This window comes from Pseudochaenichthys georgianus, unplaced genomic scaffold (assembly GCF_902827115.2).
Source record: "Pseudochaenichthys georgianus unplaced genomic scaffold, fPseGeo1.2 scaffold_1630_arrow_ctg1, whole genome shotgun sequence".
NCBI classification, from domain to species: Eukaryota; Metazoa; Chordata; class Actinopteri; order Perciformes; family Channichthyidae; genus Pseudochaenichthys; species Pseudochaenichthys georgianus.
This window is the reverse complement of record NW_027262447.1, coordinates 1-24,821: the sequence shown is the minus strand read 5'-3', so window position 1 is coordinate 24,821 and position 24,821 is coordinate 1. Positions and strand designations below refer to the sequence as shown.

At 43.2% G+C, this 24,821-nt stretch overlaps 1 pseudogene; it reads left to right on the top strand.

The window, feature by feature from the left end:
* The first annotated feature begins 351 nt into the window (after positions 1 to 351).
* On the top strand, positions 352 to 24,660 carry LOC117441285 (SH3 domain-containing protein 19-like; annotated as a pseudogene).
* Positions 24,661 to 24,821: the final 161 nt, after the last annotated feature.

The window sequence follows — 24,821 nt, the reverse complement described above, 5'->3', positions numbered from 1 at the left end:
TTTAGTAAACGGTGTTTAAAGGTGTACCATTTATATTACCACTCTGTTTCACAAGTATTAACTGGTGTATTTACGACTTAAAAAATACATCTTCCAGGACCTTTTGACACTCCTGCAGTATTACGAGTACTTTTATTTTGAAATTGAAGACTTTTTTGTTATTTAATTACTCTTAATCAATCATTTAATGAACCATTTTAAATCCTGGAATGTGTTATAGTATTGCTATCTCAATACTAGAAATCAGATCATTTTGTAAGCTAGGCTAATTGTTTTGCTAGCTTTATTTATTTTTATCAGTTGGTGACGTCAGACGGCTGGAGCGCGTGCGGCGGAGCTCCGTATCTTGAGCTCGCGACCCTGGGGCAAACCAACCGCTGAAGCTCGTGGGAGACGAACCAAACAAACGGATTTAAACTTAAAAACAGCGACTTTTTAACCCATTTAACGCATCGACAGCTCATTAAACACCGAGCCGAAGTGTGTAACTGAACCCTGGAGGTGTTTTCGGGCTGTAAAGTTGTCCTTGTCGGGGTGAACTGGATGGTAAAGACGGTGAAACGGGAGGAGGAATGGTGGTGTTTCTGTTGTGACCCGGCTCCATTTTCTCCTCAAACAACCAGGAGGAGAAAGGGAAGTTAGGGGAGAAAGAAGGAGGTAAATAACAAGGAGAAATGGCCGAAGCAAGGTCAGATGAAGAGGAGGAAAACATAAGGAGGGAAAACCGGGAACAAGTGGTCCGACGGCAGCCCAACAGCTCCGGAGGTAAAAGAGCGAAATAACCAACTTAATGTGTATATTATTAACTGTTTCCACTTGATTTAGCTTCACTATATTAATACCTGTGTGATTGATTAACTGTCATAAGATGTTACTGCAAATATAATCCTTAAACTGACTCTAAATGGTCAGATATCCGCACCCATTTCTTACGAGATAACTCAAAACACCTGTATCTAGCTGCCCAGTGGTGTAAAGTAACTAAGTAGATGTACTCACTTAAGTACACGTCTGAAGTACTAACACTTTACTTTAGTATTTACACACTTTTTTGCTACTTTGTACTTCTACTCCACTACAGTTCAGAGGTAAATTGTGTACTTTTACTCCAATACATGTATTTAATACCTTTAGTTACTTCACAGATGTGGATGAATGATGTGAAATATAATCAAGTGTTAAATCAGACTTTAGTTCCACCTGGAGTAAATCCACCAGCTACCCTGCAGTCTACAAAGTACTTCAGACTAGCTGCACCTTCACCAGCTTTGAGAACACTTTAATGATCAATCATTATAAAATATATCATATATATTATTCTGAAATGGACCAATCTGCACAACGACTACTTTTACTGTCGCTACTTTAACTATATTTAGATGCTGATACTTTTCTACTTTAACTTGAGGAACATTTTGAATGCAGGACTTTTACTGTAACAGAGTATTCCTACACTCTGGTACTTCTACTTTTACTCAAGTACAATATCTGAGTACTTCTACTTTTACTCAAGTAAAGAAGAGTAGCCTACTTCTTTAACTTTTGGTCACAACCTTGTATATCTAAAGTATTTTAATACCCGTGGGAATGATAAACTATCCCAAGCTGTTATATAATCCCAGCTGACTCTAAATGGTCAGATATCCGCACCCATTTCTGACAAGATAACTCAAAACACATGCAGCTAGCGTTCGTAATACTTTCTGTTGAATTGCAGTACTTTTGCTGAGCTCCATAATACTTCCACAGAGTGTTGATCTTCTGTGATATTTGCAGTGTCCCTGTTAAATCTCTCATAGGACTGATACAGCTGTTTGATCAAGTGTAAATACTGTACTGGCAGGACATACAAAGTACTAGTAAAACATGCAAAATATGAACTTTTAACAAATATATAAAGCAGTCTGTACCCTTTTAGAGCAGTGGTTCTCAACTGGTGGGTCGCAGATGTGAGTGAAGAAGAAAACATTGGAAAAAGTTTGACTTTTTTCTTTGTAGTTTGTTTGTAGCCTTTATTGAACCAGGTGAAGCCCCTTGAGATCAAAAGATCTCTTCTTCAGGGTTACCTGCAGGACATTAGTTACACATGTAACATAAAAACAACAGAACAACAATAAGGATGACATACAACATAATGTACAGTTAAAAACTCTATTTACAGTGACAGGTACCATGAGTATCAAACAGCATGTCACCCAGCCGAGTTTCAGAGTGATGCAGGGGAACCAAAGTGCTCAGTTTTAAACAGGTTTGCAGACTGTTCCAAGTCAGTGGAGCTGCTCATCTAAAAGCTTTCTTCCCTAAGACAGTCCTAGCACTTGGCACATTTAATAAAACAACATCATGAGATCTCAGGCAATACGTACTTTCAATTTGTCGAGAGATCAGAGAGCAGATATAAGTTGTAGGGATGCACGATATTGGGTTTTTGAAACCGATACCGATAACTTCCTGCTTCTCAAGACCGATACCGATAACCGATAATAAAAAAAGATTTACGCCACTAATTATTTTAACGCGATTAACGCATGTGTATTTTTTTTCCTCGGCCGCCCCGTAGTTTCAGAGCGCATCGAGTTTAAAATACCATCTGCAAGCTGATGCTGAAAGCCCCGCTCCTGCTGCCCGCTTGCAGCAGACCACACTTCCACGCTCACCGGCAGGCACCGACTGGCCATCGGGAGGACCGGGAGGGTGTGTGTTTGTGTGGCCCGAGCGAGCGAGAGAGAGACCTTACGTGCATTGTTGTTGTTGTTAGCATCTGGTGCTAGCTAGCTGCGCTAAAGGATATGAGGAGCTGTTTAAATGAAAACAGAGGAGCGACATTTCGCCACAACTGCGCCGAGCACTTGACTTGATGCAGGAAGCAGACAGCGGGACATTGTACGAACAGTCAGCACAGATAGTGCAACATGATTGCAGCGTCCAGGCAGCTCCGGTTCGAGCATATGCCTTGAGTTGCACATAGCTCCAGCGCGTGCGCGCGCGCACACACACACACACACACACACACTTTGTATTGTATTATTGTCTTCGTATGCTTTTAACACACCATCGTAGCGATGGCGATGTTTCAGGTGACTGATCAGGTTCGAAGTATTAGGGAGCGCTGGATTTGTGAAGAACTCCCCTCTTCCTAAACCACTAACACCACAGTACTGGCAAAACGGGAGGAGCCGAGTGAAAAACAAGCGCCCCTCATCCCAATCCACCCACACCGCAGTATTTTTTTCTTTTTTTTTACCCAAAAAATATATTATACCCTTACCCACAATTTAAAGTACTTCACACAGACTCTCTCCTCTTTGCTCTTCTCTCTGTTGCGGCTTTCACACCAGCGCTTTTCAGTTTCTAGCTCCGAGCGGGAGCTTTTCTGGTTCAGCTCCGGTTTCCCTTTTCAGCTCCCGCTCTGTGCACACCGCCCACTGGCGCCCCAGAGCTGCCCCTGCTGCGTCATGACGTCACCGTTTACATCGCTGATTTGCCCCCCAACGGCAGCTCACAACAACAACTGCGTCGGGTCGATGATCGTGTTGCTTTTAATCACACGAAGCCAGAATAAATTGAATAACGACTTCTCCAACCTTATACTTTGCTCCAGAGTGCCGTGGTTCATTGTTTATTAATGTGTTTCTGCAGCATTTACCGACCGCTGCAGTGCTGCTCTTCCACGGGAGTTTATTCTCCCGTTAGCTCCCGGTTAGCTCACACTGCAGCGGCCGCTCTAAAGTATTCACTGTCCGACTCACACAAGCAGCTGATGCATATCCCCAGTTCCCCTTAGCCTAAGTGAATGTGTGTCAGTCTGAATTGACGCTGTTTGGTATCACAACGCTGTTATGAAAGTTTCTCTGGTATAAAACGGGTGATGTTGGCATAGCAACCGAAGCTAAACTGACTACTTGCATCCGATAGCTGCAATAATACAAAACAACACGTCTGCCTCTCTCCACAATGATCGATAACAGTGAACGGATGGTCAAAGTAAGGTACAAATAAACAGAACCACACGAAGCCTGGTTAGTGCTGCCTGACTTTATAAAGTGTGTTTATAGGCACTACTGCTTGTAGGCAGGCATAACAGTCGACCCATGGGAGGTGGATTTAGTTTCCTGCACGCCTCGACGTAAGAGAGACGTAAGCGACGTCGCCTCTTAGCTCCAAAGCTCTTGCCTCTGGACCGACAATTTTTTGGAGCTGGAAATGAAGCGGATTCCGGAGCTAAGAGCCGGCGCAGCTCCGGTGTGAACTGGAAAACCCAGCGCTTTTCAGGCTCTAGCTCCGAGCCGGAGCTGAAAAGGCGCTGGTGTGAAAGGGGCATGTGTGGAGCAGCAAGCCGTCAGAACAAAGGGAAAAACAAACATATTAAAATATTATTAAAAATGTCGGGTAGTAATAGATGTATTTATTTTCTTCTCAGAGTAGTTTATATGTTAGTATTTCTAAGCATCTCAAAGTGTTCGCCCCTCCCTTTTAGAGTTGGGAAATGCAGTTCAATTTCAGCTTTATTGTTATTTAAATATTTACATTTTTATGAGACAACAGAAAAGATGTTCTCAGGTTTAAAGGGAGGAGAAAGATGTTTTGGCTCGTTGACATTTTTGAATGAATTATACAGCTTTCATTTTCAAAATTGTAAAGGTTTTATTATAATAGTACCTCAAAGTATTTATTCATATTTTTGGTGTTATCTCCTATTTTATTTATGTTTTAGGACTTTTACTCTTCTTGGTTTTTATCTATTTTTGTATCAACTCTTTCTGTTCCAAAACGGACAAACACAAACTTACATTTCTCTAAAAATGAGTATTTATGTTTTGAATAGTCAAAAGTTGTGTCTTGACGGCACAAGCAGAGAAATATTAGCCTTGACATGAAGTGGCGTTACGAGCTAAAACAATAAGGTTACAATATATAATAATGAAGTTATTCGTTGTTTGTAAGTCGTAATCATCTCAGTGTCTTTGGGTAAGGACGTGTAGGGACGTGTAGGGTTAAGAACATTTTTAGGACATTTTGATGGTCAGTTTTTCATTATTTTCCACCCTTTTTACAGACAAATCAATAATGAAAATAACTATAAAGCCCGAGCGGTGTACCTGTCCACCTGATAACTCCAATATGCACGTTCTTTTTGCTCCGTTTCAGTCCCTTCCTACATCCACAAATGTCTCTTTAGCTGCTAAATGTCCAATTTCATCATCTTTGTACAGCTTTGTTCTTGTAACCATCTGGAAACCAGTCTAAAAAGTCAAGTGAAGAGGAGTTGAAAGACATTTAAACCCTTTTTGAGTTGATAGCCGCGTACTCTTTGGACCCATTACTCATATAAAGTGCCGAAAAAGAAACCCGACCGATGACGTTGAGCGTTAAAGGAAAATCTGCTGCGCGGTGCATTTGCGTGTTTGAACGCTGCTCCAGCCTGCAGCAGAGCAAACATCTGGAAGTGTTAAAAACTCCTGATGACTGCAGCAGAATCCCTCAGCAGCCAATCACAGCGCCACTTCCTGCGTGCTCTCGGCCAATCGGGAGGCTGGGACGGAACACAGGAGGTCCAGTCAGAGTTTATAGAGACGGAGAGAGTCTGGAGGCAGAGAAGAAGGACTCAGAAAAGAGTTTTTTTTTGCGTTTTTTAACAGAAAGACGTGTTATTTTACAAAACCGTTCGTATCTTGTTTCTCTGGAGACGACAGGACGTAAAGCCGACCTGAGTATCACTAAAAGAAAGGAGGTAGGAGATGATTAAATGCACACGGATGCAGAAAAACAGCTTCAACTATTTACTTATGCATCTATTTTCTCACTATGAGGCGAGGTTGAAGACATAGTAATTTACCTTTGACTTTTTGATTGTCGCTTCTTAACGATACTGTTAAACTACACTTCCCAGAAGTCACCTGTGATTCAGTGCCAACATGGACAGTGGCATCGTTCCTTTCCTGGGATTATTTTTGGATTGTAGGTGGCGCTATTTTGCACCACGACTCTTACTGTAAATTAGGAACAACCTGGACGCATCACTTCCTGTCCGCAGAGGACTGTTTTCAATTAAAACAACAAACAACTGAAGGGACTGCTCACAAACCTTCCTTCAAACAACAATTTAAAGACAAATTCTCATTTTATTATGTCATTTAAATCGTAAACTATATAGATTTGACTTATGTTTTGTTTACTTATTTATTATAATATTAATAATACATTTAATTTGTATAGCGCTTTTCCTGTTGCTCAAAGCGCTTTATTTATTTATTATGTCTTGCTTTTATTTGTACCTCTTGTTGTCGCGCTATCCCCTATTTTATTCTGATTGAATAAGTATTTGATCTGTGTAACCATCTCTTGTGCATAGTACAGAAAATATGTTAAATAGTTGGAAAACAAGATGGATGTGATCAAAATACAAGTAAAAAAGCCTTTTATTAACAATCTCTTTCTGTTCCCAGGTCGACGTAAACCAGAGCATCGTCTCAGGTACGTTTTTCACCTTTTCTCCTTTTGAGTTTAATTTGACACACATGGACAGAGCGAGGTTGAGCCAGCGAGATGCGATTGATGTTGAAACTCCTCATAAATCAGCTGTTCTGTTAGAGTTTAAACATGTGAAAGAACACAAGGTAGGTGGACTTGTTCTGCTCTTAAAGTCCAGCTTGGGACTATTTTCTGCCGGATCTACTTTCCTCCCGTCTGACACACTCCTGTCCAAACAGACTTGGACAACAAAAGTTAAAGAACATTTTCTTAAAGCATAGTTTATAATTCTTTCGTGAATAATTAACTCGGACTGGGCAATATATAAATAGAACATCCTTTAATCTTGTGAATGTTTTCCTTGTTTTAAAGTTTGAATTACAGTAAAATAAGTGGTATATTCTGACTGATTTAGCTGCTAAACCCACATTATTGAGGGCGGGTTAAGCCTTTGCAGACCATTGAGATGCACACAAACCTATACAACACACTACAGGAGAGGGAAAACACCAAAAAAGTCTTCAAATTAAATATATTTAACATCCAGCAAGCCGTTTACTTTCACATTGGCTTGTTTGAATAACACTTTCTGCATGCTTCTGCACAACACAAACAAAACAGGGGTCAGTGTAACAATGTAATGTAAAAAGAAACTGGGTAAAAGACTGCTTTACTCATGGTAACAGAATCAGAAACGCCTCCCTTCCTTTAGGCATCTCCTCATTCTATTTCTGTCACTTTCTGTATGAAACCCTCCTGCTGCCTTTTGTAGCTGTAATCTGACACACACTCTAAAAGTGACGTCATGTGGGGAAAGGGAAAGGGCTCAAACATCTGCCAAACAACACAAGAAAACTACCTCGGCAAAAAGGAAAAGTAGAAAGTCAAAAACATAGAAACTACAGCATCAAAAATGACCAACAAGTTTTAACTAGATCTGTTTTTCAAATGTTTTTGTCCAACCCTTTTCCTGTGGACGGCCTGAAATGGAAAAAGGGGGATGAAAGGTTTCCATCGCTGTTTAAAGTGGGTGTGTGTGTGTTCGTGGGTAACAGCTCTGTAGCAGAAAGGAAGAGTAAAAGAGAGTCAGAGACAAAGAAAAGACACAGACGATTTAAAAGACAGAAAGTCAAAGCCGTCTGACCTCCTTCTGTCTCCTGGGTGAGTCTCTTGATTCCTATCCTGCCTAGCAACTGCTGAACACGTTCGGGTAGTAGACGGCAGGGAATTTCAGGGCAGTTTTCTAAAAAATCTCTCTCTGAGGATTCAGCTAAAGATGCTAACAACAGATGCTATCCAGGAGGGGGTTAACTGCATGTAGCAAGCGATACAAAACAGTTAAACCATTCATAATACATCTTACAAAAAGGCCATGAGATGTGCTTATCTTGGAACAGTTAACATCTTTCAAAGCTTGGTATTCCTCTTCATTAGCCCACTATATGTTTGTCTTCGGAAATCTTGTACGTCAAAAGCTTTTATTTCTGGTCTATCTATATTTCTATTAATATATATTCGTGAAGATACCGTCGATGAGTGTCTCCTCTGGGACGCAAAAGGATGTTCACAGCAGTTGTTTGTGGAAAGGATCGGTCCTTTTTCCAAGAGAGCTAGAAATAAACATATTGGGTTTCATGAAACCGCAGTCGGGTCGGCTGAGGTTAAACGTGACTCATGTTTTCCTCTCGTTCTCTTTCTCCGCAGTCAGGGTCCTCTGTCGTCCATCAGAGCGGCCATCAAGAGAAGTGAGTATATGCCTTTTGAGTAGGAATGCACGATATTGGTTTTTTGATACCGATAACTTCCTGCTTCTCAAGACCGATACCGATTATAATATAATATATATATATATATATATATATTAAATGTACCTGTAGTTTTTGCACACCTGGTGGTAAAAAGAGACTAGTAGTGAGCAAAGGACATGAGCATTACTACTATGAACAAAGCAAAGCCAAGAACAGTTCTGACTTCAAAGTGACCAGATTTATTTTCCCAAATAAAGTTCTTGCCTTTTTCAAAAGCCTCGTGGATAGGTGAAAGCCCCGGTGCCTTTGCAGCTGGCTTTGGATTCGCCGCTAGTTTAGCAGCGCAGGCGTCTTCGTACGCTGTTAACACACCACCGTAGCCATGGCGATGTTTCAGGCGACTGATCAGGTTGGAAGTATTATAGCTCGTTGCCTTCTCCCCTCCTCGTGGAACTTCTGTATCTGTAAATACAAATAGCAAGCGAACTATCTACCTCTGAAACTTTGAAATAGTCCCATACTACCGACGACATGTTTGTTTGCTGTCCTGGCTTCACGGCCGCACGCCATTTACGTCACAGCCAGGCACGAGTTAGGGAGCGCTGGATGTGTGAAGAACTCCCCTCTTCCTAAACCACTAACACCACAGTACTGGCAACACGGGAGGAGCCGAGGGAAAAACAAGCGCCCCTCATCCCAATCCACCCACACCGCAGTATCTTTTTCTACCCAAAAAATATATTTTATATTATCGGGGCTATTAATACTGTTATCGGGTTGTTATTATATTATATTATTGTATATTAATACTTTGATCGGGTTTATCAGGATGACGTCATAATTCCTAATATAATATCGTGCACCACTAGTTTTGAGTTCTTGTTCTTTATCTTGTTCTTCTTTGTGTGCTTTAGTGCAGATACGCTCCATTTAAACACAAAGAGAACCCATGTCGCTGCAATTCACACTGTAATCACGGTGCAGATTATTTTAGGGGTTTACAAGTACATATGATGGCATCGGGGTTTAATCAGACAGACGCTGCGCCCTCTTACTCAAACCAAAAATGCTGATTTTTCCCCGTTAAAGTGATTCCAGAAAACAATATTTCTGTTCCTCAAAAAACGGTATAATGACTCCAGGAATCTGAGCGTCAGACGGCGGAGACAGCTTTGTTTTTAGCGTCGCGTTGTCGCTTACGTCCGCGCCACCATCTAGAATTTATACATCTTATAAACAATATCAGCGCCTCAGTACTCAGACTATATCTTTCTATTAAGACACGGTCCTAGAAAGACACAGGTACACTTAGCTTTTAAATAGTTTGTGGGTCAAACGAGGGGCCAGTTTTGTTAGTTTCGGAAAAAACTAAAGGGTCTTATAGTTCGAGGACTATAGGGTACATTTTCTTAACTATTGTGAGCTTTATAGTAGGATACAAGGTAGGACTATTTTATAGTGGGGTACTAGGTACGACTGGGTATTTTCTTAGTTTTGGGGAAAACTTTGACAGTCTTTTAATGTTTCTTTTATTATCTTTTACTGTTTTTAAATGCCTTTGTCTGAATGTCTTTCGTCTTTGGAAAGCACCTTGAACTGCCTTCTGTTGAAAGGTGCTATATAAATAAACTTGCCTATTAAAAAAAACCCTGGTGAGCGTCATACTCTTTCTAAGAACAGGCACTGCGGAACCTCAGGAGAGAAATCTGACAGCGGCACTTTTTTTAACTTATTAAAGGCTTTATCCGTAAGTATTTGTTTGTTAGTATTGTTTGATATTAACTGTTTCCTGTGTGTCTCTCAGCCTCCACCAGGACGACGTCTCTCTCCGAGTCGTCCAGAGACAGAGAGAGGGAGAGAGACAGAGAGAGAGAGAGAGACAGGAGGTGAGATACACACACACACACACACACACACACACACACACACACACACACACACACACACACACACACACACACACACACTGAAGCTAAAGCAGTGTGCTGTCCATATGGGAGCATTTTCCCTAAAATCGTATGAGATTACTGTTTGATTTTGTATCTTTGCTTTTTAAATATAGCACAGATATCTCGTTGTCTCCTCTGTCGGACTGTTTTATGTTGATGTTCTCTAAGTTATTTGTCAAGTCAGGAAAACGGGATATTTTAGTAAACAAGCAAGCGTGATGTTTCGTGTTTACAGTCCATATCTTCGTGCGAGGAGTTTTAATGGATTCAATATCAACCTCCTGCTGGATTTGGAAGCTTTTATAAACTTATTTTTAAACAGTTTTACAAAGTCTGAACTAAATTCTCTTTTCAAAAACTACCCTTGTGCATCACTCGGGGCAGAGTTGGGCTTTTTGTTTGTATCGTTTCATCATTTTAGCTGCATCAGATCCTGTAGTAAAGTGTGCACTAGGGGTGCAACAACTAATCGACTTAATCGATTAAAATCGATTACCAAATTAGTTGGCAACTAATTCTGTCGTCGATTCCTTGGTGACGTCATCACGTGTGTTTTACGCACCGTTAAGCTCCAACGTTATCGGTCTTTTTATTGGTACTGGAGACATTTAAAAAATATTAGGTTCGGGACTTTAACGCGTTAATTACACAAAAATTAACTCGCACTTTAATCGCACTTATTTTTGGACGTTAGCCCGACTCCGAGTGCAAGGAACCACACCCTGACCCAACCCACACTCAACCAGACGACTGGTTTCAGGGCCAGGATGAGCCAGTCCACGTCTGAGAGAATAACCAGCTCCCTGGCTCACTGGACTGCACTCGACTGTCGACCACCTGGAGTCACATCCATGTGGAAATTGCTTCTCACTGTTCTCAGGTCAAATATGTATATTTGATTAAAAATGCAATTCATTAATTACAAAGCCTCTAATTAACTAGATTAATTTTTTTAATCGAGTCCCGGCTCTAAAAAATATATGTCATGTATTATTGCTACATAAGCATTATATCACAGTCTCAACTCGTTTCTAATACGCAAAAAGACAAACAAATGCGTCTATGGTGTATTTTCGATCTTTCCAATCGAGACGAGATCTCTCTCCCCCGTCTGTGTGCGAGGGGGCGGTTTACACACACACTCTGCTACATGCATGCATTTTTGAATCAAGTATTCATCTTTATTGTCTTCATTGTTCGTTTCCACATGCCTAAAACAACCTCAAGCTAAATCTAAAAGTTGATGGCTAAATAAGAGCGTTTGAGAAATTGGGCAAGGCGTAATAGTCGATTAATCGTTTCATTAATCGATAGATTAATCGATTATCAAATGGGTCGTTTGTTGCAGGCAAGAAACATAAAGTACAAAAACATTGGGTAAAGAAAAATGTAATTTCCCTGGTTTCCTGCACAAAGAAATCACAATGCATCACAAATAAAATGTTGATTCTCATTGACTTATCTGTCCGACTGGTTACAAATATCCCTTTTCGCATTAAAGTATACAGAAAACACTACTTTTTGGTGGTTTTAAGCATCTAAAGGATTACAAGTCAGAAAACTAGAAAATATCGACTAGTTATGTTTAGGAATGATGAAATGTGTCGTGTCATGGATTTCTCAGTCGCTGTTATTGTCATTTGTAGTTATGTCAATAAAGATCTGAGGTCCTCCAACAGTGCAACACAATAAAACAAATACAATAGAATAGAAATATGTTGTAGCTAGGCGCGAATTTAAACCAGGGGTCGGCAACCCCTAGTTTGCCACTGGTTACGGCGCCGCGTGCCAATAAGTGGAATAAGTGTGCAAAATATTTAAATTGTATTTTCGGATCCTGAACGAGACAGCCGCCAGAGCGCGTCTCCCCGCTCCCTGCAGAAGGAAGCAGCGCAGCCCCGCTCTCTTTATCTCCAGGTGACTTTCTGCCGCTTCCCCCCGTGGAGCTGATCGTCTCGCCACGGAGGAAAGCACTTCACTAAGTGCAGTGCCCACAAGGAGCCGGACACACGCCGCAGTGTTTGCGTGGCTGTGTCTGTAGTTGAAAGCGAAATAACATGCTACACGGGGCGGACTGGCCATCTGTGAGTTGAGCCTTCCTGTCGGCTCCCAGACCGTAGTCGAGGAGCGCAGACGCTTCAGGTTCAATACCCACTTTAGCTTCAATGGCTGGAGAGAGGCGAGCTCTTCTTCGGAGGCCGTTGCATTTATTTAGCTGCTGTTCTGTTTCACAAAAGACATCACAGACCTCTGTGTTTCTGCTTCCTCGTCTCACTGTCGCTCTACCACACACACACACATGCACACGCCACCCCCCCCCCCCCCCCCCCTCTCTCTCTCTCTTAAAGGGACAGCGATCTCATCTCACTCTGCGTGACCCTAATATCGTAACATGTGTGTTCTGGAGAATCACAGAACGGACGATCGTCCTCATTATTATTATGCCGTTTAAACCAATTATTTAAATGTGTGTGTTAAATTCGGCATCATGGAAGTTGCGCTGACAGGTCCACACACTGCCTCCCCGCAGCGAGGCTCCCCCCCCCCTGATTTAACTGACAGTGACATAAATATATAATTCAATTAGACTTACCATATATTTCTCAGTCGCTGACTTCCTGTTGTTGTTGTTGTTTGTGCTTGTTTTCTAGACGCCCAGAGATCACCATCCTGTGTGCGGAGCCTCTGTCCTCCACTTCCTGGTTCCCGGGGGCCTCTGCAGGATTCCCCCCGCCCCCCCCTCCTGCCGCTCAGATCTGGGGTCCCACCATCCCTCCGTCCATTCAGGTGAGTCTGCGATCTGGAAGTAAGCAAAGGAGGCGTTTCAGACAGAGATGAGACCATTCACGTGCACTACAACCTATTGAACACATGCATTTCTCCTTCTCAGCCTCCTCCATCCTATGAGGAGGTGATCAGGGAGAAGACGCAGGAGCAGACTCTTCCTCTTCCTCCTCTTCCCTCCAGCTCTTCATCATCATCATTATCATCATTATCATCATTGTCATCATTATCATCACGTCTAGCTTCTACAATAACCATCGCCACGCAGACTGACCCAGGATCTGCCCCCGACCCCCAGGGTGAGAGGAAGCTCAATTATCTTCTAGTAAATATATACAAGTAAAGTTCATTTCACACTTTAAGACAGGGGTGTCAAACTCAATTTCATCGCGGGCCACATCAGCATTATGGTTGCACTCAAAGGGCCGGTTGTAACTTTAATACTATATAGAAAATACATATATAAATATATCATATCATATAAAATAATGTTTTATATTACATCATTGCCTCTGCATTGGATTATCATCGGATAGGGTAATAACTTCATAATTAACTACGTCTGAAAGCAGAAGTCGAGGGCAAGTCTCTTCAGTGCGTATGTCCCAAAATGATTTAAAAAGAAAAGCCAAAATCTGGAGAAAAAAGAAATGGAAGTGACATTTTGAAATAAAAATCTAATTCTGAGACAAAGGAATTCTATGAAAAAATGCATATTTTTGAAGAAAAAAAAGGCAAATTCTGAGAAAAAAGTGATATTTGAGATGCATTGTGGGATATGTAGTTTATGGGCAACGTGCTTCTGTAGCATGTAACCGTATAATAAACATATTATATTCTTTGCAAGCTCTTGTGGGGCCACATAAAATGAAGTCGCGGGCCGAATGTGGCCCCCGGGCCTTGAGTTTGACACCCCTGCTTTAAGAGATCAAGAAGAAAGATTGTCACTTATTACTAGTAATAGCTTCTGGCTTTTTTTTCACGAAACTGTGTCTCAGGGTGTAGTGGCCAAAATCCCGAAAGGTTTGTCTTGTAACCTTCACCTCAACAGTTAATGTTCTTGGCCACATGTAGAGCTTGGGGCCTCGGAAGCAGTGCCAGACTCGCAGTACAAAAACCACTGGACGGTTCTGTTGCTTTTCAAGGTTTATTTCCAGTAAAACGAAATACGAAAACAATATTTAACATAAACTTAAACATCAGATCCTAATAATCTGTCTTCTACTCAGCATAAGGTTGCGTCTGCGTGTCAGTGACGGTATTGCTGCTGCCTGCTGCTCTCCCGTCACACACCGCACCTCCAACTTAAAGCCTTAGCCCCGCCCCCTTCCCCTGCTGCCCTCCCGTCACACACCGCACCTCCAACTTAAAGCCTTAGCCCCGCCCCCTTCCCCTGCTGCCCTGCTGTCACACACCGCACCTCCACCTTAAAGCCTTAGCCCCGCCCCCTTCCCCTGCTGCCCTGCCGTCACACACCGCACCTCCAACTTAAAGCCTTAGCCCCGCCCCCTTCACCTGAGCCCTGCTGCCCTGCCGTCACACACCGCACCTCCAACTTAAAGCCTTAGCCCCGCCCCCTTCACCTGAGCCCTGCTGCCCTGCCGTCACACACCGCACCTCCAACTTAAAGCCTTAGCCCCGCCCCCTTCACCTGAGCCCTGCTGCCCTGCCGTCACACACCGCACCTCCAACTTAAAGCCTTAGCCCCGCCCCCTTCACCTGAGCCCTGCTGCCCTGCCGTCACACACCGCACCTCCAACTTAAAGCCTAGCCCCGCCCCCTTCACCTGAGCCCTGCTGCCCTGCCCTTCACACACCGCACCTCCAACTTAAAGCCTTAGCCCCGCCCCCTTCACCTGAGCCCTGCTGCCCTGCCGTCACACACCGCACCTCCAACTTAAAGCCTTAGCCCCGCCCCCTTCACCTGAGCCCCGCTGCCCTGCCGTCACACACCGCACCTCCAACTTAAAGCCTTAGCCCCGCCCCCTTCACCTGAGCCCCGCTGCCCTCCCGTCACACACCACACCTCCAACTTAAAGCCTTAGCCCCGCCCCCTTCACCTGAGCCCTGCTGCCCTGCCGTCACACACACCGCAACCTCCAACTTAAAGCCTTAGCCCCCGCCCCCTTCACCTGAGCCCTGCTGCCCTGCCGTCACACACCGCACCTCCAACTTAAAGCCTTAGCCCCGCCCCCTTCACCTGAGCCCTGCTGCCCTGCCGTCACACACCGCACCTCCAACTTAAAGCCTTAGCCCCGCCCCCTTCACCTGAGCCCCGCTGCCCTCCCGTCACACACCACACCTCCAACTTAAAGCCTTAGCCCCGCCCCCTTCACCTGAGCCCCGCTGCCCTCTCACTGAAACAGAAAAATGCATTAATCAAGGTTCCAAATAAATCAAAACAAAATAAACTTAAATGCGGCTCCTGCACAGGGCTTCTTAACATTGAACAAGCTATGAATGTGTCACACCCACCTAACGGGGAGAAACTCGGCTAACTGATGATATTACCCCTTTTTACTGAAACAAAATACAAGTCTCACAAGAAGCGTCTAAATGAGCCCTGAGCGAAAACATGCTAACGCACTTAGCACAGCACTCACGGTATAAATAATGTATTACTTATCATAACTGATATCGGATTAAAGCTGAGATTCCGCAGATTCTTCAGGTAGAAGTATCATCACTGTGTGATCACAACTCACCGCAGCGAAAGCCAGCAAAGACGACACACAACGTAGCTTTAGGTAGCCAACACGACACATGTCTTACCTTTGTGGTTTTTCTGATCAAAAGTCGTAAAAACGCTGCTGAAGGTTAATCCACAGGTTAATCCAATGTGTCTGTCACTTTGAAATGATTACTGATAATCCATCCTCATGTTTACTAATAACGTGTAGGTCGATTTAGGAACTTCCCTTCGATTCCATTGGCTCAAAAGAGGTGTCAATCATCAAAATCGACCAATGGGTTCCAGAGAAACGGCAAATCCACCCAAATGACCCCAGGGTTTATTTTTGTTGGTAAATCTCTCTAAAAAGGTCAAAGGTCACTTGTTTTGCATCAATCTGGATACAGGGTACTTATTATATGTTGGACTTTGGATTCCTAAAGCTTGTAGTCTACCATCCCATCATCCAAGGGTAGTTTTCACTACAAGTACATTTTTTTTTTTGGACGGACATTAATTTACATTTCGTTACCATGTTCAATCTGAATTTACCTTAAAATAAAAACATCTATATTGAATCTGACTTTTCTACATCCAACTCACAGGTGTATCATTGCTTTGAGAAAAAAGATTATTAATTTAATCCTTTTAGAAGATATGGTCGTTTGTTCTGGGAATTTTCGAGCCTGAGGCCTGAAAAATCAGTTAAAACAACACATAACATCAATCACCCTCAGAATAGTAATACAAATAGTAATTATATATATATTGTTGTAGATTTAACTGTATCTCGTTTGATGTGTGTGCCAGTTTTCTGAAAATGCAAATAAGATAAGATAGGGCTTTCTTTATCCCAAGGAAATTGTTGTGCCAGTTACAAAAATCCAACACAACAGCGTAATAATAAAACTGTACTCTAACAATTATAAATAATAATGTGTCTACAGTGAGACGACCAGTAAGACCACAACGACCGCCTTTCCCCAGCCCTCCCAAAACAGTCTCACATTGATGACATCACCATCTCAGCCAGCCAATCAGCACTCAGCGTGGCACCAAACACACACCTTCCCTCCACTCCTGATTCTCAAACGGACCAATGGGATCGGTCTGTTGAAGTAGAAGCTCCTCCTCCTTCCACTTCTTCTTCTTCTCTGCGTCCCATTGGAGCGTCCTAAGCCCCGCCCCCGCTCCAGGCTCAGCGCTCCTCCTCCAATCAGCAGTGAGGTCAGAGTTTCAGACTCTGGTGAAGCTACGAGACGACGGCACGGCTACGCTAGCTGCTCGCACAGGGAAGTGACCCGGCTAAACAGGAAGTGAGTCAGGGTAAATACCTTCAGAGCTTCTCGAGGGCGTTCAGCACCGACGATTGGGGTTTTCCCCGATCGCCGTAGCGACAGCGGAAAGAGCCAAACGGAGAGCGAGGAGGAAGAGGAGGAAGGGAGAAACGACATGTGGCGGCGGCTAAACATCGAGGATTACAAGCCTTTGAGCAGCAACAACAAACATGTGGCTGAATGGGAGCTGTGGGAGATTTCCTTTTCCTTCCCACCCGCCACAAAAAGACCCGAAAACCCGAACCTGAACTTCGAACTAACCCAAGCAAAACGTCCTCGTCTCGAAAAAAACAAATCCGCGCCCCCGATACTGAGTCTCGCACCCGAAAAAAACCCAAAATTGAGTGCAAAAGCAGCCCAAACCGTCCTGCAGCGATTCTGGAGGAGGGTGCCGAGACAGATTTAACCCCTGAACCTGATTCCTGTGTCCTGAAATCTGGACCTGTTGTGGTTCCTGTGAGAAAACACGAGAAACCTTCAATTTCCCCAAAACCTCAGACCACTAACGCGACCCCCTCCACCTTCTGCTGGTCCCGTTCCTGCCCCTAGACCTCCTCCCTCACCCCAAACTCACCCCTTCTGTCAGTGAGACGGCAGCCAACCTCCACCCAGACCTCCAGTCGCCCCCAGGGCCAGCGTCGGAGCTCCTCCCCAGGAAAAGAGCTCCTCGGCTGGGAAAAGAACCCCGACTTTACCCCCCAGACCCTCTGTGGAGCTCAGCAGTGGATCTCACTCTGAGACAGGAAGTGAGGAGACGCAGGACGCTGCGAAAACAAACTGGTGAGGGTTATTAACGTCAAAGTCAACTTTTATTGTCAATCAAAAAATACAAATATATATAAAAATATGTATAAAAGATGAATATATACAGTCAACAGACACATTTATACATATGCACACATTAAGACATAAATAAAAGCACTACAATCAATATACAAAATAACAGTCACTTATAATAATAATAATAATACATTGGATTTTTATAGCGTTGTTTAAAGCGTGCCGTGCAAACCCGGCCCGTTTTGGTTGGTTGCGTTTCCACTAGTCGTAGTTCCGGCTAACGGTACCGTTTTTCTGGCTCTCCAAAATCGTGGTTCTTTCCAGGCCAACAACCCGGGCTGAGTCGGGCTGAGTATGCTAAACTAGTGAGAGAGTTGGCAACTACAACAAGATGAACATATTTGACCGTGATTTAATTGTAATACACGTTTCTAAATGATGCCGACGTAACAACACACTGATACCGGTTAGTAAGAACCATGAATAATGCTTTGAGTCTGCAGACAGACGGCAGGCGAAAACCCCTTTTTTAAATGCGTGTTTTCTAAATGTAGCTTGGCTAAGCTAACGTTATATATGCTCCGACCGTCCAGACTCACAACAACGGGCCTACAGACATAAACAAACCAGCGACTGTATCCTCCATGACACAGGCAAGTCTGTATTTGTACTTGTTTCACTTCTGTCTAGTTTCTGAACAGATATGAGGAGCTGTGAGCTCTGAGGGCTAACGGCTAATGTTGGTTTCGCATTGAAGATGACGTCACGGCTCCGCCTACACTGCGTTGCTATAGTTACTGCCCCGGCTACTAAACTGTAATGAAACTGCAGCATGAAGTGAGCCTGGCCTACCAAGGCCTAACTATACCGTACTAAGCCGTGCGAGGCCCTGCAGTGGAAATGCGCCATAAGAGGGAGGGAAACAAAAGCATATAAGTCGGGTAGCAAGCTACTCTCAAAAACAGACCCTCCAACCGAGAGAGCGAGCACGACTGGAGCCTGTCACTCTTCAGTTACCGGCGGCCAGGTGCCAGTGCTGATGGGGAGGAAGGGAGAATCCTTAAAGGGACATACACATAACGGGGACAGCAGGGACACGGGGGTCGTCACAGCGGGTCATTTTACAAATATTTACTCGAGGCAGGGGGAAACGTGCTGCTTATCTCCCGGTTAATAAAGATAAGCTCTCTGAAGTTCAGTCAATGACTCCAAACTAAACAGACTTGCTCACAGCTGATAAGCCGGATTAGTTTGATGGATTTCTCAATGGGAGGCTTGTAGTTCCTTTACCAGCTACTGATATCAAACTGACACTCAGATCAGATTCTGATAAACGAGGTTTAATAGGCTAGAAGTAATGTGGAAATAAAAACTGTTTTAATGTATACGCTTGTGGTTCTATAACAGTGGGGAACATATTTTATGTTTATTATTCTATTTAAATGTGTTTATTTAGCAAGATGCAACAATGATCAATTGTAGGTCAAAATTACAGAAAAAAAAAAAGTTTTAAAAAAATGTCTTTTTGATAATTTTTTTAATTTGTAAAGTCTAATAAAGAAAATACAAAAACTACAAACTAATGAAATAGTAGTAATTAGTAGTCTAAAATGATAATCTTAATTTCTTCTGAATTTTGTTGTTATAGTGAAAGTAGGAAGTCTCCGTCCAAACGTCCCGACCAAACCAGCAACTCTGACCGCACCACGCAGAGCCAGCGGTAAGTGTGTGAGAGAGAGTTGTGTGGTGTGTGTGTGTGTGGTGTGTGTGAGAGAGAGGGAACACTAGCTCCATGTAGCTTTAGTACAATTAAGTGTTTGAGAGCTCAGTGACACACATCGTGCTCATGTTGTTGAAGAAAATATGCAAACATATTGTGTGTGTGTGTGTGCGTGGTGTGTGTGTGTGTGTGTGTGTGTTTGTGCTCCATGTAGCTTCAGTACAATGAAGTGTTTGAGAGCTCAGTGACACATCGTGCTCATGTTGTTGCAGAAAATATGCAAACATATGGGGGGTTTTATGTCGTGTGTGTTTGGCCTAGCATTACTATACTTGTGGGGACCTAAATCTGTTTACATAGTCACGTGTGGGGACTTGTCTCCCTTATGGGGACAAATTGGAGGTCCCCATAAGGGGGATCATTAATTTTAGGGTGAAGACTTGGTTAGGGTTAGGATAAGTCTCGTGTGTGTGTGTGGTGTGTGTGTGTGTGTTGTGTGTGTGGTGTGTGGTGTGTGTGTGTGTGTGTGTGTGTGTGTGTGTGTGTGTGTGTGTGTGTGTGTGTGTGTGTGTGTGTGGTGTGTGTGTGTGTGTGTGTGTGTGTGTGTGTGTGTGTGTGTGTGTGTGTGTGTGTGTGTGTGTGTGTGTGTGTGTGTGTGTGTGTGTGTGTGTGTGTGTGGTGTGTGTGTGTGTGTGTGTGTGTGTGTGTGTGTGTGTGTGTGTGTGTTGTGGGTCAAAGAGAGAGGGGGGGGTTATATTAGTCAATCCAGACCATGTGAAAGAAAGAGGCAGTGATTGTGTCAGAAGAAAAAAGGCTCCACTCTTGTTGTGTGCTCTCAGCTGTTTTTGTTTGTGTGTGTTCAGCCTAGCCATGTGATTGGTCGACTTCTTCAGAGAGAATTCCCATTATGCAACTATCCAGGCTTATTTTGGCTGCTTTATGAACATGTGGGAACCAGGGAGCTTGTTCAGTTGTTTTTTAATTTGATTTATGTTCGTCACAGCTCTTGGCTGTGCAAGAGTTTACATAATCAGCCAATTTCTTTTAATATTTTGTCGTAAAGAAAGAAAATCTGCAGGCTGTGTGCAATAGTTTTACCCTGTTAGGTACATCTGCACATGTTGACACCAACAAAGAAAAAGAGACGATAACTACATATCAGAATCAAGTGTATTGCCAGGTACATTTACACATACGATGAATTTGCTTTGGTGTCTGGTGGTGCGAACATAAACAACAGCAAAGTAGGTAAACAAAGAAATGTATAAGGATAATAAAAAACAAGTATTTTTAAGAAACAATTTAGCATTAAAAAAAGATGCTAAAGACAAGTATTACACCAAATGTAACTAACCTTAAAAGCTAAAAAACAAAAACCTTAGGACAACGAGTAGATAAGATAAGACGAGCAGCAAAAGACATGGCATTGTACAATAGAGAAATTACAAGACTAGAAATAAACAATCCAAAATGTAAACATCTCAAATAGAAATAAAATAGCATTTCAAAGTAAAAAATGTGGAAATACAAATGTACAGTAACGGCAAAGTGTAGCTCCGTCTAATCCAAACATTTATATATCCACATAAGCTTGACTCCAACACAAATACGTCTCAGGTAAGTTTGGTTGACCCTTTACTTAAACAAAGGTATCGGTACAAAACACATATTTTCAAAGTTCAAAAAACGATATTGCTCAGTGATTCTCAGTGCGGTCGGCTACGACATCAATTTTACAACAGCTGGTTTAAATAAATGATATAATGATACTAATAACAAAGAAATTCAATGTTCAAATATATCTACAGTATATACACACATAATATATCAAATTAGACATTTTAACATATGGCTTCTCCAGTTATTATCTCTCTTTAGCTTCTGATATGAACACTAAGAAATGGAAATATATTCTTGGATCTACTCTCCACCTCTAGCTCCCAAATCTGGCCCCGAGACCCTCAGGACCTTCACCGGTTCCAACTCCCGCGATAAAACCTCCAACTCCCGCTGTAAAACCTCCAAATCCCGCTCCCGCTCTGAGGAAAGGCGCCGTGATCCAAAGCAAACCAGAAACCAGCGTTACTGCAACGTCTGACCCCCTCGTCCTCCACGGTAAGAAGCACATTTGTGATCAACAGTCAAACTGAACTCCACGGTACAGATACAAGTGAAATTACATGCGTAAAAAAACATGGCATTGTAGAATAAAAATTAAAAGAAATAGAAAAAACATCTCAATAGAAAATACAATGGCATTAAAGAAAGTAGAAATATACTGTTGAATTACAAATGTAAGTAACAAGAGAAGCTATGGAGCATAATAATAATTCTCACTCTTTCCCTCCAGGCCTTCTGGTGTGAAGCTCCTCCCCCTTCGTCCTCCACCAATCAAATCCACCCCCGGGCGTCCACCGCCTCCAGCCGTCAGCTCCTCGGCCAATCAGACTCCTCCCGCGTCCAAAACTAGTCCCGCCCCCTCTGTTTCCACTGCAAACCAGTCAACCAATCAGGTGCCGCCTCAACGAGCATCAAAGAGAGGACCGCCTCTTCCCCCCCGCCCTAAAGCTGGACACCCTCTATACAACAGCTATGAGGTATACACACACACATACGCACACACACACACACACACACACACACACAAAACACCATCATAGATCTTCGTTATAACGTCTTTCAGAAACAGGAAGTGCTGATCGTCCTGGACGACCCGAGCCCCTCAGAGGACCAATCAGATGAGGGCAAGAGTCAAACCGCCGTCATCGACCAATCACAGAGTCTCCTGGACCTGAACAGCCAACCAGAGCCTGCGCCGGATCAGGAGAGCCAATCAAAATCTGACCTGGAGGGCCTCAGCCTATCAGACTCACAGGTACTAAAACACACTTTGTTAAGAATTTTTCATTCAAATTTGTTTGCCTTTTTAATATATAGTGATTACATTTACCTCAAAAAGCTGGTTTAATAATAAATCAAATCAAATGAATGTGGGTAAATATAAAATAGCATTGATTAGAAATATATGTACAAATCTAGTTGTTTAAAAATGTATACACTACTTGAATGCATGTACTTTCCAACACTAATTAGAACTAATATAGAAAAATAAAATGTGTTTTACAAGACTTTATTTTCCTTTGTCCGATAGTCCATTCTTCCTGTGGAGTCTTCGGAGCAGAAAGAACAACTCAACCCTCCTCCTGTCAGGTAACACACAATATTGAAACACTACTATATCATACGTAAAGGAAACCACTAATTTATGTATCTAATTTTGTGTTTTATAATCCTCTCTCTGTGCAGCGGTCCTCGGTGCGTCGCCCTGTTTGACTACGAGGGAGAGGAGGAGGACGAGCTCACCTTCTCTCAGGGTGATGTCATCGCCCTCTTGGAGCTGATTGGTCAGGACTGGGGGCGGGGCCAGATCCACGGACGAATCGGAATCTTCCCACTGAACTTCGCCGAAGTGGTGGAGCCTCCAGGGGAGAAACCGACAACAACAGAGAGCACTGTGACAGGAAGTACTGGTGAGCCTTTATAGCCCAACATTAGCCTCCTTTAGCTTAGCGGTGGTGACGTGAAGTCATGTGACCGTGCTGTAGTTCCTTTATAGCCCAACATTAGCCTCCTTTAGCTTAGCGGTGGTGACGTGAAGTCATGTGACCGTGCTGTAGTTCCTTTATAGCCCAACATTAGCCTCCTTTAAGCTTAGCGGTGGTGACGTGAAGTCATGTGACCGTGCTGTAGTTCCTTTATAGCCCAACATTAGCCTCCTTTAGCTTAGCGGTGGTGACGTGAAGTCATGTGACCGTGCTGTAGTTCCTTTATAGCCCAACATTAGCCTCCTTTAGCTTAGCGGTGGTGACGTGAAGTCATGTGACCGTGCTGTAGTTCCTTTATAGCCCAACATTAGCCTCCTCTAGCTTAGCGGTGGTGACGTGAAGTCATGTGACCGTGCTGTAGTTCCTTTATAGCCCAACATTAGCCGCCTTTAGCTTAGCGGTGGTGACGTGAAGTCATGTGACCGTGCTGTAGTTCCTTTATAGCCCAACATTAGCCGCCTTTAGCTTAGCGGTGGTGACGTGAAGTCATGTGACCGTGCTGTAGTTCCTTTATAGCCCAACATTAGCCTCCTTTAGCTTAGCGGTGGTGACGTGAAGTCATGTGACCGTGCTGTAGTTCCTTTTATAGTCCAACATTAGCCGCCTTTAGCTTAGCGGTGGTGACGTGAAGTCATGTGACCGTGCTGCAGTTCCTTTATAGCCCAACATTAGCCACCTTTAGCTTAGCGGTGGTGACGTGAAGTCATGTGACCGTGCTGTAGTTCCTTTATAGCCCAACATTAGCCACCTTTAGCTTAGCGGTGGTGACGTGAAGTCATGTGACCGTGCTTTAGTTCCTTTATAGCCCAACATTAGCCTCCTTTAGCTTAGCGGTGGTGACGTGAAGTCATGTGACCGTGCTGTAGTTCCTCTATAGCCCAACATTAGCCACCTTTAGCTTAGCGGTGGTGACGTGAAGTCATGTGACCGCTCTGTAGTTCCTTTATAGCCCAACATTAGCCGCCTTTAGCTTAGCGGTGGTGACGTGAAGTCATGTGACCGTGCTGTAGTTCCCTTATAGCCCAACATTAGCTTTAATGTGTTAATATGTGGAGATTATCCTGCTGAACTAAACCTATAAGTATCATAAACGTTTGAATAGAGATTATTTTCTGCTATATAGAAATACGTCATCCCTGCACCACCATATATATTTCATGGTTAAAGTACTCTGTAAATAGTAGTTTTATTTATTATTTACTGTGTCCTCAGCAGCACCAGAGACCTCCCTGGATCCAGACTCTCAGACTGCAGTAAGAAAGATCCCTTCTGTTCAAAAGTTGTTTTTATTTAGGATTAGTGATCATTTATGTTTTAAATATTACACATTATCACACAATTTTGTAATAAATAGATTTTATGTCAGATTTGCACATGTTTCCTGTCCAAATGTCACTAATAGATCCATTGTGTGTGTGTTGAGGTGGAGGTGGGTCGAGGCTCTGTTTGATTTCCCCGGTCAGACTGCAGAGGACCTGTCCTTCCAGCAGGGGGCGCTCATCCTGGTGATGGAGCACATCGATGCGGATTGGAGGAGAGGGAAGCTGGGGGGGAAGGAGGGGGTCTACCCTGCTGCCTTCACACAGCCCTGCAATGGTAACACACACACACACACACACACGTTCCCATCAATAGAATTAATATATGACTAAATTAATAGACAAATGAATACAAAATTAAATCTATCCAGTTTCCAGATCAGAGAATCAATTATAAATACTTCCTCATCACACACACGTTCCCCTCAATAGAAATAT